Here is a 14,949-nt window from a genome sequence, read left to right as displayed (position 1 = left end):
TTGTTTCCTGTTCGTGTCTGCGGAGTGTGTGGTTTGAGGTGTGTATTCACCGCAGCCGCTAAGTGGAAATGGTTCAGGTGTGGGTCGATGTGGGAACCACTCGATTTCTATCGGTGTAATCACAGAGCGGTGACTCCTACATGAACTGCTCCAGAAAACAAAGAACCTACAGAGGGGGGACGAGAAAGAGCCGCTCCCCCCTCCTATGCTTTTCTTGTAATGAATTTAATAAGACGCTAGCTCTCCTGTGCTTTTGTCATCTTCATAGGACTCCCCCACTCTGATTATAAGGTAAAATTATCAGTCATTAAGTGTCTGATGTTACCAACAGACAGGAGTTCTCATGGGAACCAGCGCCCGGCTCACTTCGAGGCCTGTAAAAGAGCAACAGGGGCCCTCTACATCTCACATATCAGTATGCTCTATGGGTTATGTGAAGGCACATTAATAATTACCCACTGAGAAATGTAAGGAATGTGAATTTGTTTCCTCACATCTGCCTGGACCTCTGCTCGGCTGATAGCGGCGGTTGGCAAACACTTTTCCACTTTGCTTGCTTTAGAGGGTGAACAGAAACCAAACAGAGAGCTTGAACTGCATTCAGAATTAGACTAAATATATCACATACCACTTTGTTGTTTGCTTTCTCGCAAATTCCATTGAAGTTACGTGAGAAAATATTGTTATAGTTGTGTGCTTCCTTGAACAAATGTGAAGTAGAATGTACAGAAGTGGTTTATCCGGTTTGAAACAGCTGTTGAGGACCAGATCTTCAGTGATAATGTTTTTTTTTCTCCTCATATACACTGTTGGGGCCATTTTTACTTTTTGTGTCAAAATAGGAGAAGACCTGTTCGATTGTGAAAACACTGCCTCCCTCTTTTATTCCTTCAATAACATTCTTGAAAAGGTTGCTCTTGTAATATATTAAGGATGTAATGATATGAAATTTCATATCACGGTTATTGTGACCAAAATTATCGCGGTTATCAATATTATCGCGGTTTTATTGAGATGTGGTCAAAATGTTCAAAAAGTACTTATACACACACTGAAATAATTTGAAAAAAACAAACAAACAAATAAAATAATAGGCACAATGTACTTTCTGTTGCAGAAGCATTCAAATATTAACATGTAAACATCAAACATGCAAATGTGCATTAAAGATATGTATTTATGTGTATTTTTGCACATCTTTTGTCTACTTTAGTATATTTTTAGTGTATTTTTGCATATTTTTTGTATATTTTAGTGTATTTTGCTTATTTTTAGTATACTTTAGTATGTTTTAGTGTAGTTTTGCATATTTTTTGTATACTTTAGTGTATTTTTGCATATTTTTTTGTATACTTTAGTATGTTTTTAGTGTATTTTTCCATATTTTTTGTATATTTTAGTGTATTTTTGCATATTTTTAGTGTAATTAAGTATATTTTTAGTGTATTTTTGCATATTTTTGTATACTTTAGTGTATTTTTAGTGTAATGGTGTGAGAAACGTTTGTATTTGTCGTTATTTCTAGTTTATTCTGTTCTTATTTGACTGATTCTGATCCACTTTAGCTTATACTGGTCTAAATGTGGAACCTGAACGAACATGAGTCTAAAACAGTGAATGTCATTCCAAACATACAAATGTGCATTAAAGATGGCACCTTATAGCCATTGTTGGACCATTTTTCATATCAAGTTTGTGATCAAAGTGCGGTAATCAAACACAGTTATCATGATAATTAGAATTTAAACGGTAACACTAACCTTGGGGAATTTTACCACGGTTTATCGTAATACCGGTAATCGTTACATCCCTATAATATATGTATTTTGTACTGTAAAGCACTTTGTGACTCCTTGTCTGTGAAAAGCGCTCCATAAATACAATGTACTTACTTATATGCACGTCTAAAAACCTGTTGATATCTCAGGCTTTTGTAATGTTCTTTTTTTGTTTGTTTGTTTGGTTTTTTTACCCGCCACCACCCCCCCTCTTCAGAGGACAACTTGATTTTTAATTACAGCTTGTGTTTAAGTAACAACCTCCAACTTTAAATTCACATGTTCATCCATTGTTTGCTTGTATTCATATACATAGAGGGAGGGCTCATATAGACGAACGTGTACAGGGACAGGACGAGACAAGACAGTGGGACAAAACAGACGTAAGACAAGACAGAGGGACAAGCCAGACAAAACAAACATGTTGTTGAAAACATAACCAAACATGTGAAAGATATGACAAGTAAGACGAGACAAAAACAGATACTGATTACATATTCATAAATAAAATGTACTTACTTACTTAGATGCACATCTAAATACCTGTTGATATCTCAGGCTTTAACAATGTTCTGACAGAATCATGAACTTGCGAGAATACGTTCTTTCCCCCAACCTGATACAATAACATGGAGCATAAACTGACATGAAGTTGTGTGTGGCAAACTGTGGTAAAACCCAACTTAAATGTATATTCTCCATTACTTAATGCTCTTAAAGCTTGAATATTACACTGAACTCCAATTTGTTTTTAGGAATTATCTGCCTCATTAAATGTGCTAAATCTGACATACTTTAATATGAAAACTTGGAAAAGAAACGGTAAAAATGCTGGTTGGCTGATGTTATCAATGCATATGATAAAGTATTATTACCCATATATATTGGTTTATGAACATTTATACAATTGATTTATACCAGTACCTGAAAATTAATGTATTGTAATCAGGGCTGCGCGATATTGGAAAAATCTGACGTTGCGATTTTTTTTACCCTGTGATATATATATTGCGATATGTAAAACTACTCAGGAGGCTATAATAGCTGTGTGGTACCGACATAATGGTCAAACAAATTAGTTGTGTTTCCTCTCGGTGTGGCATCTGGTGCAAGGCACTATTGACACAGAACATGTTTCATTATCATCCTTCTTGTAGCTGAAATAATTCCAGATAACTGACATTTTCTTTTTGGCACCGAGTCTTCATTTTCTGTGATTTTCTGTTGTTCGTTGCTCATTTTTCAATACTGTTACCAGCGACTCACTCCATGTGCAGGGGCATGGTCTGCTTCGGCAAACCGATTGAGAACGATTGTGGTTGGTTAATCGCTGTGTGCAGTGTGTGTCAGGTACCCAGGTTGAAATTAGATTAGAACACATTGAGTTCATTTGCCTCCTACATTGCGGAATCTGCGATGCGAGTATTGCGCACACGTACATTGCGATGATGATGCTCAAACAATATATTGTGCAGCTCTAATTGTAATGTACAGACAGTGTATTGAAGTAGATCTGGTACCTCTGAGACAAACATTCCTTTGAGTAGAAGCCATTCTGTCATTCTGTTCACATTTTAACCCAAGAAACTACAGATAACCAGCAATTTTGACTTAATTTTTAAGACTTTGTAAAGTTTCACTACTTGTCTTAATCTGAACGTCCTGATTCAGAATATCCAAATGAAAAATGCTGTTTACATAATAGAATAATTGAATATTCTTAGAAATTACTCAGACAATATTGTTATATTTTGAGCAATAATGGTATATTAGTGTGTATGTAAATGTGCTGTTAATTATAGCACTCACCTCTCACATACCAACGCCTAAACATTTGGCCAAAATCATCCTCCAGACATGTTCCAGGAGCTGATGTTATTTAACACCGTACAGAAAGGTGTCCAACTTGCATCAGCTCTTTCTGAAGCATTATGTTAGATTTTATTACTGTTTTCTTAAGAGAGCAGCGAGTGCACGTTTATTGCAAAACTGTCACACAGTGTAAAGATGTTGTAAAAATAAAACCCGACAGATGGTTTTTAAATTCACGCACTATTTATTCCCCAATTCTGAAAGTGACATTACCCTTGCAAGACTCATCACATATTGTGGCTGTAAAATCAGAGGACAGTATGAGAAATGGGGTCGTTGCTTTATATCAGCCTTTTAATCAAACCTAAGTTCAGGGACACAGACTTGTCCTTGTTGGTTAAAAAGTAGGAAATCATGTGGCAGAAGAAGAATATATAATCATCATTCATCATCAGTGAATTGAATTGAATTGAATCGAATCGAATCGAATCGAATCGAATAGAATAGAATAGAGTAGAATCGAATCGAATAGAATAGAATAGAATAGAATAGAATAGAATAGAATAGAACTGCCTTTATTGTCGTTGTGTGTCTAATTAAATTAGGAGTGCTATTCCAGTCAGTGCAACAATATTAATAAAACACCAGTGCTACAGAAAGAAGATTAGAGTGAATATAAAATTACAAAAACTAAAAATAAGATAAGAAAATATAATACAAATTTTACAATATAACAAGGTAACATAAGAATAGAGTTTAGTAGAATAAAAATATGAATAGGCACAATTTACAGTATTAACAGTATGTGACTGTATGTATGTCTATGAAAACAGAACAGGAGTTTTCTCTGGAATCATTTATAAATTTTGGTTTCATCATACCTGTTTTGAGAAATAGGTGCTCAGAAATGAAAGCTTTAAATTGGACAGACCTTCCAAATGAGTCATGTATTTGTGTATGTTAGCCTTTGGAATATTTCATTGGTTTTTATATGTTACAAGTTAACTGTCATTATCATTTGCATTAGAAAAAGTTGTTGACGTGCTAATGGTACCTGCAACTGGCATTTCGATATTGCAGGAATGTGCTTTAATGCAGCATTATATTAAACATGTACATATCTACTCCCTTTTACATTTTTGGTACCTGAGGAGACACAAAAGCTGCCTTTTTGGACTGGAACTGAAACAGTTTGTGAAGCATAATACTTATTTATGAAATATTATGTTGCATGAAGTAAGAAATATAATATGTTTGTGCAGGAATTTTTAAAATTTGAGATATGTCTAAAGTAGAATGTTGTTTTTACCACTCTGAGATATAACTGGGATTAGTTTAGTATGTGCTGGATGAGTGAAGGGCAAGTAGATGCCACTTAAAACAACACTGAGGTCATGTTCTTATCCTTAGGCTGCCAATACTAATCTCCCTCTCACACACACACACAAACACACACACACATACTTTCACAGTGGATGAACTTGTAACCTCACAGACGGATAAACACAGACATTAATTTAGCCCGTATCCAAACAAAGTTAGGGATTATGCAATCAATCCTGCTCACACTGCAAATGAAAGACTCAATGCAATTTTAACAAAGTCCATACAGACTCACAACTGGAGGAGAGTCCAAACGTAGCTGTTGTTATTGAGTAAACAGAACTGAAACAATACTCTTTTGGAGGTAATAGAGTCCACTCTCCCTAAGGTGCTGTAGTCTCACACCAAAGACTTATGTAACATCAGTCAGATCCAGATCAATACGGTTCCATGAAACACCAGTGGAACCAGTCACCCCAGATAACCCGGGCATTGCTACACTGTTCACAGCCAGTAATTGAATTCTGTGCAGAAATACAATACTGTACAGTCAGCAGAGGTAGTAAAGGCCGAGACAGAGTGTGCAGACCACCATTAATAGGCTAACGGAGGCGAAGTGAGGAAGCCCCCCTCTGCTGCCTCAGAGGGAGTCTGAGGCAGCTGATTTACTGTGGTGAGTTCAGGACTAAACCAGCCAGTCATCATTAGGAGTGTGACACATGGAAACAGAGCTAAGAAACTACCTCTGACTACTTCAGCTCCTCCATAAAAGTCTATTCATCCTGCATTTTATCCTAATTTAATTCTTAGTATATCTAATATCTGTATTTTGTTTGTTTTGTTTTTTTTAACATCTTTTTATTGATTTTATGCAGGATATAAAACAATGTAAAACTGAACAAATTCTCCTAAAATGAAAACAAAACAATCCCATTCCACCCTCCCCTTCCTGGTACACTTCCCCACATAACAAAAAGAACAATGAGACAAACAAGGCGTACATAGATAGTATTTAAGCAAAAACTGTAAATGAATAAATAAAATATTCTGTAAAGTGACCTCAGTATGTAATGTTATGTTGATTTGTCCAATCAGCAGCTCAGTCTGGTGTCAATGTAATTTGTGTACTATTAACTAGGACAAAAAATGGGTTCCAAATCTTATTAAATTTTCCCAATTGTCCATGGATCGACAGCCTAATTTGTGTCTGGGTTTTCAAGGTATTTTCTCTTTCTTTGGACGCTTTAGTAGAAAGTCTTAATGTGAGTTTGACAGCATTTAGTGCTCAGATTTAGACGTCTTATCTGTCTACTTGACTCATTTGTAGAGGGAGCCAGCTAGAATGCATTAAAAGACTGAAACGTCGATAGTAAGGGGATGCACGGCAGCATTTTGCAAGGAGGGATTTAACAGACTCAGTGCAAATTTACCAGACCGGCAACTACAGACTTTTTACCGTACAGAAGTAGAAAAAAAGTTTTCAGACAACCTTAAAATTTTACTCAGTCTTAAATATTGTCATGAAATATTTGTGGATGGAAAGGTGTGGCTGCATTAGACAGACACACAAATGCAAATTATTATTTTGGTTTATTGTTAACTAAAAAAATTAAAAAGTCTGTATGTCATGCCCTGGATGTGTTTCATTATCTTGCTTAAATCTCAAGTTTTGACCTCAATGGAACAGAGCATGTGCAGAAGGGAGCATGTGGGTTTATGAATGGAACAATACTTGGCAGAGTTCAGCGACTTACAAGTGATGCTTAATGCAATATATTACAAATGTATCCGGTTCCAAAACATTTTTTCCACCACTGTATTATGTTTTGTTCAGAGGTGTCAAACATACGGCCTGCGGGCCAAAACTGGCTGGCAAACCTGCCTTCAATGCTCCTAAGTGTAGAGTGAAGTCTGGATATGCAAGACTATTGTGAATGCAGTGATGCTGTGTTCCAAGTGAAACCTCTGTGTAATAGACATAGAAGTTGTGAGAGTGAAACCGCTGTGTTATTTTCATGTGATTATCCTATGGCAGGACAACATAGACAGTAGGGCTGGATGATAAAACGATAACAATATATATTACAAAATAATTTTTCCTCTATAGAAATATGAGATATGCTCGATACAATTTCAATAGAATTCATTCGTCCATGTTTTGACAAACAGAAGAGCAGCCAATCATAATTAATTACACTAGAGCTAAGTAAGTAAGTAAGTAAGTAAATTTTATTTATAGAGCACTTTTCACAGACAGGGTCACAAAGTGCTTTATCAATTCAAATCAAGTTTACAGAAACCCAACAGAATCCTCCAGGAGCAAACACTTGTGATTGGTGACAGTGGTGAGGAAAAACTTCCCTTTAACAGCAGAAACCTGGAGCAGACCCAGACTCCTGAAGGATGGCCGTCTGCCTTGACCAGTTGGGGTTAAAGAGCGAGAATAAAGGAGGAGAAAAGAGAGAGCGATAGAGATATAGAGAGACTGGGGGAAAGGGGAAGAGGGGGGAGGTAGGGGGAGACACATGGAGTACATGTGACACTGTAAAGTAGCAATTTTATTTGCGAAAAACAAATAAAACAGTGCAAGTAGAATAGAATTAGAATACCCGTAAAACCCAATAAAGTACCATTAAGAAAGTTTAAAATATGATGAATACATAGAGTGTAATCACTTTGTGGTGGCCCTGAGTCAGGTGGGAAACTAAAAAGCCTGTTTGAACAGGAGTGTTTAGAGGTGTTTTTTAAAACTCTCTACAGAGTCCATGGACCGTAGGTGTAGAGGCAGGTCATTCCAGAGACGTGGTGCCACAGCTTTAAAGGAGCTGTCACCGCATGTGCTAAAACAGGTGTGTGGAACCATCAGCAGTTGCTGTTCTGAAGACCTCAGGCTACGAGTCGAGCTGTAGGGCTGAATCAGGGAAGCAATATATGCAGGGGCCTGGCCATGTAGAGCCCGGAAAGTTAGCACCAGAATTTTGAAATGAAAACGATATAAAACAGGGAGCCAGCTACATCAAGTTAGGTTGACACACACAGCACAGGCATAAGAGCAGCCGTAGCACACACGCTAATGTTTGGGCTGCAGCAGGAGGTAATGAGTGTTCCCTCAGGAGAAAATTTGACGGAGAACTCGGGCGACTAGGTTACTGAAAAGTAGGGTGCGGCCTGTTTCGGTTCCAGCGTACAACAGAGGCATAGAAGCCGGGAGTCGGATGGTCAAAGCATGTCAAGTTTCACTTTCTGTTTACGGCAGTTACGAACGCACCCCCACATATATACCTCCAATGTTGTTTGGTGAAGATGGTCTGTTTTGTTTGTGTTCTCTCTTAAACTTGAAAGCTTTTGCCTACTGGTCAGACTTTTAGTTTAGTTTTAAATATATGTACCTGTTTTATTTATCTGAAACAGTTGTATAATGTTCTTCAGCATCTGTCATGTTCAACCTCTGACAGAAAAAAAAATCATATTTAAATCCAAAATAACCTTCTGATATCTTCACAACTAACTAATCAGTAACGGAAAATTTAAGCTTGACGACAATAGTGATTTGATTTATATCGTAATACATATCGATATCGTCTGAGATGAAAAAAATTATCGTGATATGATTTTTTTCCGTATTACCCAGCCCTAATAGACAGTGTCCATATTTTCCATTTTGTTGAAGGCTCTCTGAAGTTATCACATGAACTTTGGAAATAGAAGTAGGACAATATCTGTGATTCACTGAAATGACATTGTTGACATCTGAGATCGTGATCAGACAGAAGAGTTCAGGTCCTGCGTGTGTTTCTCCAGTGTAAATGCAGACTAGTATGTTGGTGGTTAACTGTCTTTGGACTCAATAGAGGACTGTGTCTCCATCTATGACTGAACATGACCTGCTGACCTCTGTAAAGGCTCTACAGCTCGTCATCAATGGAAACAGTGTGTGACTAAACACTGGGCTTATAGCTGTAGCACCAAGGCGTTTGGCAAACAGTAAATTATGTTGCATGTTTGACAGAAAGCCTGTTCTATGTGTCGTGAAATGAATGTCGGCCTTTTCCGTCTGCTCACTTGTTCAGAAAATCCAGAATCTCCTCAAAGCTGTTCAGCCTGAAGCGCATCGGACCAAATTTCCATATTCGTGTGTAGTCTGCGTCACCGATTTCACAGATGGATGATACATGACACACAAACATCTTTCTGAGGATCAGCAGAAGAAACACTTCATGACCCTTTTCAGCATCTCGGCTTTTCTGAATGACCTTGGGGTCTTTGGAAAGAAACGAGGTCTGTCTTCCTTCTGTAATGAATAACCTGCGAACAATTAGAAGCTGCTGCCGAGCACTCTCTGCTGTCATGCCCCACAGCCCTACAGACACTCTCACACTCATTACAGGCTTGTGTGGAATAGTCTGTCAGGGAATGGAATTCTTTTGCTTCATATGTGAGATGGATCTTTCCTGCTCGACCTCCGGCATCGCTCTCCCTGCAGCTGTTGACTGATTTAGACAGTCAACACGGGGTTATATCACTTTTTTTTTTTTTTTTTTTTTGACAATATGGGACAAAAGAAACGTCTCTCTCATTTTCATTTATTTTGTTTAATTCATCAACATTATTTATGGATGACGTTTTGCATTGTTCTACACGATGTAGGCAGGACATTTGCATAAAGGCAACACAAACAAACATGAAGGTGTGACTCCTACCAGCGCAGACACTTAAAGAAGCGCTCACATCTAAAAGAATGTTTGTTTCTGTTTCATGGACATGAGTTTGAGTCTGGAATAGATCTGAAAACCCCAAACCACTCACTTCTATGTATTAGTGCTGTACGATACCACACATTTATGAATCGATACGATACCGATTACTTTTTTGGCATATAAACTCGATACCTGATACCGATACTTTTGGTGACTTTTTTTTTTTATTATTATTAAAATATTACACTTAAAAGACTTCTCAAATGGCAAATACTGTCCATTTAACAGCTTTAATGTGTATAGCCTTTGGTGGTCATTTTTTTTAAGCAATGAAATAAAAAAAAAAAATCATAAATAATAAATAATTAACAGAAATATTAATTAAAATATAAAAATAAAACACAAATAATAAATATAAATATGAATTAAGTAAAAATGCCAAAATAAAACATAAATAATAAATAACTAACACACAGAAATAATACACGTGTAAAAAACAAACAAATAAACAAAAGGCAAACCCTTGAAGTAAGTTACCCTATAAGATTCAGACATGACACAAGCGCTTTTATTTCACATTTATTAATTGATATTGATACTTTATTAGCATAATCAATCCTCAAATGAGTAGTGTGTGAGTGTCGATATGACAATACCACAGAATCAATACCCCCACTACTACTATTTACCTTTTCAGATTTTATACATAAACACTGAATGTTTTTTGTATGTTGAACAGAAAATTTGCAGTCTTAATAAAAGGAGAAAAATAATCCGATACAGTAATCTAGTAGGTATATTATATTGGACCACCTTAATTTTTTTGTTATCTTTTTGCTGCGATGCTTAGGCAGTGTCACATTAAATATTACAACATTGATTTCCATCCGCAGTTGCATGTACTTCTAGCCAAGACCTTATATGTATTAATGATGGGAGAGTTGGACACCTACATAAAGTCTTCTCCATCACATCCCATAGATTTTCAATGGGGTTCAGGTCTGGACTCTGTGATGGCCGATCCAAGTGTAAAATGATGCCTCATGCTCCTTGAACCACTCTTTAACAATTAGAGCCTGGTGGATCTTGACATATGTCTGCGTCATCAGGGAACAATAAATCTACTCATGTAGTTCAGGTTGTCAGCTGGTCTGACTTTTTGGATGCGTAACATTGTTGAACTTAGACCTTTCCAACTGACTCAACCCCAGATCATAACACTGCCCCCAGGGGCTTGTACTGGTGGTGCTAGGCATGATGGGTAATCACTTCATCAACCTCTCCTCTTACCCTGATGCATCCATCACTCTGGAACAGGGTCAGTCTGGACTCATCAGACCACATGACCTTTGTTCATTGAAACACAGTCCAATCTTTATTCTCTTTATCAAACTGATGGTTGTTTAAGAAATGAGAAGCTACTGCGTCAGTTAAAGGGTTAAAAAACCGACTGAAACATATTAATCACTGTCGTTATCATCCAATAGAAGGATCTCAACTATTAGCTGAGTTAAAATAAGATGGTGTTTTGTTTTTAATATGTGGTGCTATTTGAGGAGCTTTTCAGTCCGTAAGAGTAGGAAAGTAGCTCTATCACTGGTTGATTCTGTTTCAGTCTCAAAAAGTGCCACAGCTTCACCTCTGCGCTTCTGTCCTCTTGGATTCAAATACCCTGTGGCACTAACTTGTGGTTTATTCATGGTTTATTAAAATTGTGGGACGAGAAGAAGGAGGAACTATTGGTCCTGGTGGAGTTCTGGGCTCTCTACACGTGTCTCCTGAGTGTACTTCTACTTCAAAATGTAATAAGAAATAGGCCTTTTTCTGTCATTTGAACATACAGTATATGTCTTATCTGGATGTGAAAAGACCTGTTTGAGGATGAGTTTGGTCACATCACTCAGCCCTAATTTTGAGGCAGAAACAGGTCATGATTTTACCCAGATTGTGAACAGAGTGTGACTGTTAAATATTAATGAACTCTGTGGATTATATGTCCCTTTTAAACATGCTGGTGTTGGAACTGAAATTATTTCAACAGCTATTCAGTTAATTGACATGAAATTATATTAAATGTCCTTGTCACAGGATGAATTGTAGTACTACTGTCTATAAAGTACACCTTCACAAAAGCCTGGCTGTGTAGTAAACTCTATTGCTTTTTTTTTTTTTTTTTTTTTTGCAAATGTGGCAACGGCATGTGTGTTACACTTCTGACACACAACGAACCTGCAGAGTAATGCCATGGGCTTGTTCAATGGTAGAGAGTGTACCAGGTAAGCTGGACTGTCAGGCCATCAGAGTGGGAGTTAAATATATTACTGCAGTTCTCTGTACAAAAACATAAGGTCAGTAATCGCCCTATAGTGTTTTACAGAATAACAGCTGTGAAAACTAGCAGCTTTGATTGAGCTTATATAATGCATGAGAGTGTGCGCTGTGTGGGAGTTCTAGATGTAACCTGCAAAGTTATCCCACAAACGTAAACAGACTTTGATCATGAAGCACAGGAGAACGGCGATGAGGATCTGGAGCTGCAAGCTGTGCATTGTTTTTTTCTCTTATTTTTTTTTTTTTTTTTGGGGGGGGGGGGGGGGGGGGGGGGCTCATGTTGAATGTCCCACACACACACACACACACAGCAGCGGTGGGAGTGAGCGTCTGTGGGAGTGAGCGTTTTGCGCATCAAAAACCTGACGGGCCTGAGCTTGTGTTCTGTCAAGCATCTTTGGAATTTGGCTTCGCCGTCCTCTTGCTCTCCTCTGTCATGGTCTCAGCTGTGACCTGTGCGTCTCCGAGGGGTTGAAATACCCTCTCTTTACTTTCAAGCGTTTCATTGAAAGCTTTGTTTTCCCCACTGGAGACCTGATTACAATACTTTCGGGAGAAAACATCCTCGAATTCCTTTTCTTTGTGAATGCACTGAAGTGGTAGATGCGGTTTTTGAGTTGAGTTGCCCGTATAATCCAGGGAATACTCAAGTCAGAACCTTCAATGCAAGCCTTCATTTTAGAAGATGATACTGTCTTCTTCCTAACAGAGGTGCAGCTGCAGGTGTAAAGACATCTAGAGAGGCCCATCTGCTACATGCACACACTGATGTTAAACACATTTTTATGTTTGATCAAAAAGAGCAGCTTTTGAGAAGGCTCATCACTGACAGAAAGAGGCGTAAATCAAGAGCAGAGCACTTTTCAATTAGACCATAACTGTTAGAGGCTGAAACGAAGCATTGCTTTGATCAGTGGATGTGTGTGTGCATGTGATTTAAGGAGGTGCGTTGTGTTTCAGGGCCCCTTGGCTAGTCGGGGCCGGGTTGTAAATCTTGCAGCGTCTCCCAGTTTACTCGGGCCCATAAACCAGAAGGCAATTATGGAAAACAACTGGATGCAAGAATTTTTCAGCGCTGCTAGATTTGTGGTTGCAGCCTAAAAGGATTTTTTACCCTCCTATCTACCAAAAAGGAATTGCTTCGCCTCACCCGCCCTCACCCTCAACCTCAGCTTCCCGTCAAGCATCGATTGGCCTCTCATGTTTTTGGCAGATACAAGACACAAACGGGGTAAAATACCGTACCTAAAAATACTTTGTCAGACCTTGGCCACTGGCCATTAGCTTTGGCATACTCATGATTTATTCATATGGTGTCAGACACTCACGCATACACAATCCACATGACCTGCACTGACTCATATCCATCATGTCTATGTCCCACTCAGACCTGACCTTACTGAGGAAGACTACACTTCCTGGTTGGACTGGATCTCATATGAGGCCCTTGTTCAGAGTGTCGTATTGATTATATTCATGAGAGTTGCACTCTGTCTGAAAAATAATGTGATATATGTAGCAAGCTTCCACCAGAGGACTTCAACAGCTTTATCTGGACTAATATTTCTAGAATGATTAAGGTGAAGTTTGAAGAGGAAATAAAAATAGTATTGATGTAACACTAAAGTTTTGACTCTTACCTGGTAGTATTTAAATTAAATGAGGGTCATGCATCCTTTGTTTTTAAGATGTGTTCCTAATGACAAACAAAGATATCACATTTAGTTAAAGCTTTGATCAGTTCAATGATTACAAAAGTAAATCTCATCTTAGATTAATAAAAGCTGAAAAATTAGTTTTACATCTAAATGCTTCTCCTAATATAAGCCATGCTTGCTGGACCTTTAATGCTGTACAACTGGTTTTGTGTCAAACATTAAGGCAGGTGAGCACAGCACAGTGACAACTCTTTTGAAGTGACTTGGAGGGTGAATTATGTTGTGTCTGACTCACAATAAAAGCTTCATTGATAAAGTACATGTTTTAGTCAGTGTCATCCTCTGTTGCCTAAATACTCCCATGCAATTGGTATTACTTTTCTTCTTGCAACCACATCTTGCTGTTCAGTGTTTTTTTCCTGTTTCTTGCTCATTTTCAGGTTGTGGTTGAGTTAATTTGCCTGACTTGACAAATGGTAAGGCTCTAATATCCATCATATTGATTATCAGGTTTCTTTACTTGCACAGATCCTCTGTGTGTATTGTATTAGCTTATTAGCAGCCGGATGCTTTAGTGGAAAGTTTTATATTGGGGGGAAATAGTACCTCATGAATATAAACATGAGCAGCTTGGGCTGCTTTGATCTGGGTCTGGCTGAGAGCCCTGAGTGGAGTGGGCTGAAGTTGCTGTTGCACAGCTCTCACTGCCTATTTGGACCATTTGCATAATTGTTATAACTGGTGAGGCCAGCAGTGCAAAGCACTTCATAAATGTGGATTGTATTAGAAGCAAAAGGAGATGCCAGAGTGTCACTGCGGGCGTCTATGTATCCTGCATGGTATGCTGTATGTGTGATGGCGACTCAGGGAAATTCCTTAAAGGTAAGCGTGTGTCATGACTGTACTGTACTGAAAACAACCAGGCAGCACACGACCCAGTTTCTGTTTTAAAAATAAGCCCAGATTCGATCTAACATGCAGCCATGGACCTGTCAATGCTTATTTGAGCAACACCATACTGATGCCCTCCTACATGCATTATACAAACTCATTCCTTTCAGACACCATTGAATAGTCTGAGAAGCAGCCTGGAACCTAATGACTTCATCACAGTAAAACATTTATTGCTTCATTTTCAGTGTTTTGATGGTGCAGATACTGTAGGTCTGGTACCAACAGAAGAGGCATAAAAACTCGACTTGCTGATGCATTAGGGACATGCCAACAGTCACCTGCCAAACATCAAGAAGAAATTACCAAATGAACATGATCTGTAGTGACATTTTAAAGCCCATGTTAAATTATAGGCTGCACTTTACATTTACAGTGCAGCAGCTAAATTCTGATGGG

At 38.1% G+C, this 14,949-nt stretch overlaps 1 protein-coding gene across 3 annotated transcripts in view; it reads left to right on the top strand.

Moving 5' to 3' along the window:
* Window positions 1-14,949, top strand: part of n4bp3 (NEDD4 binding protein 3) — a 39,998-nt gene that overhangs the window by 13,943 nt on the left and 11,106 nt on the right. Inside the window, exon 1 of one of the 3 annotated variants that reach the window (XM_030145955.1) lies at window positions 725-734. The exons of the other annotated variants lie outside the window; for them this stretch is intronic. The gene's annotated coding sequence lies outside the window, so the exon portion shown is untranslated. Of the gene's footprint in view, window positions 1-724; window positions 735-14,949 lie in introns of those variants that run through there. 3 annotated transcript variants of the gene reach the window in all.

Source organism: Sphaeramia orbicularis, chromosome 10 (assembly GCF_902148855.1).
Source record: "Sphaeramia orbicularis chromosome 10, fSphaOr1.1, whole genome shotgun sequence".
Classification (NCBI taxonomy): Eukaryota; Metazoa; Chordata; class Actinopteri; order Kurtiformes; family Apogonidae; genus Sphaeramia; species Sphaeramia orbicularis.
The sequence above is the reverse complement of the archived record's forward strand: the minus strand, read 5'-3'. Positions and strand labels throughout refer to the sequence as shown.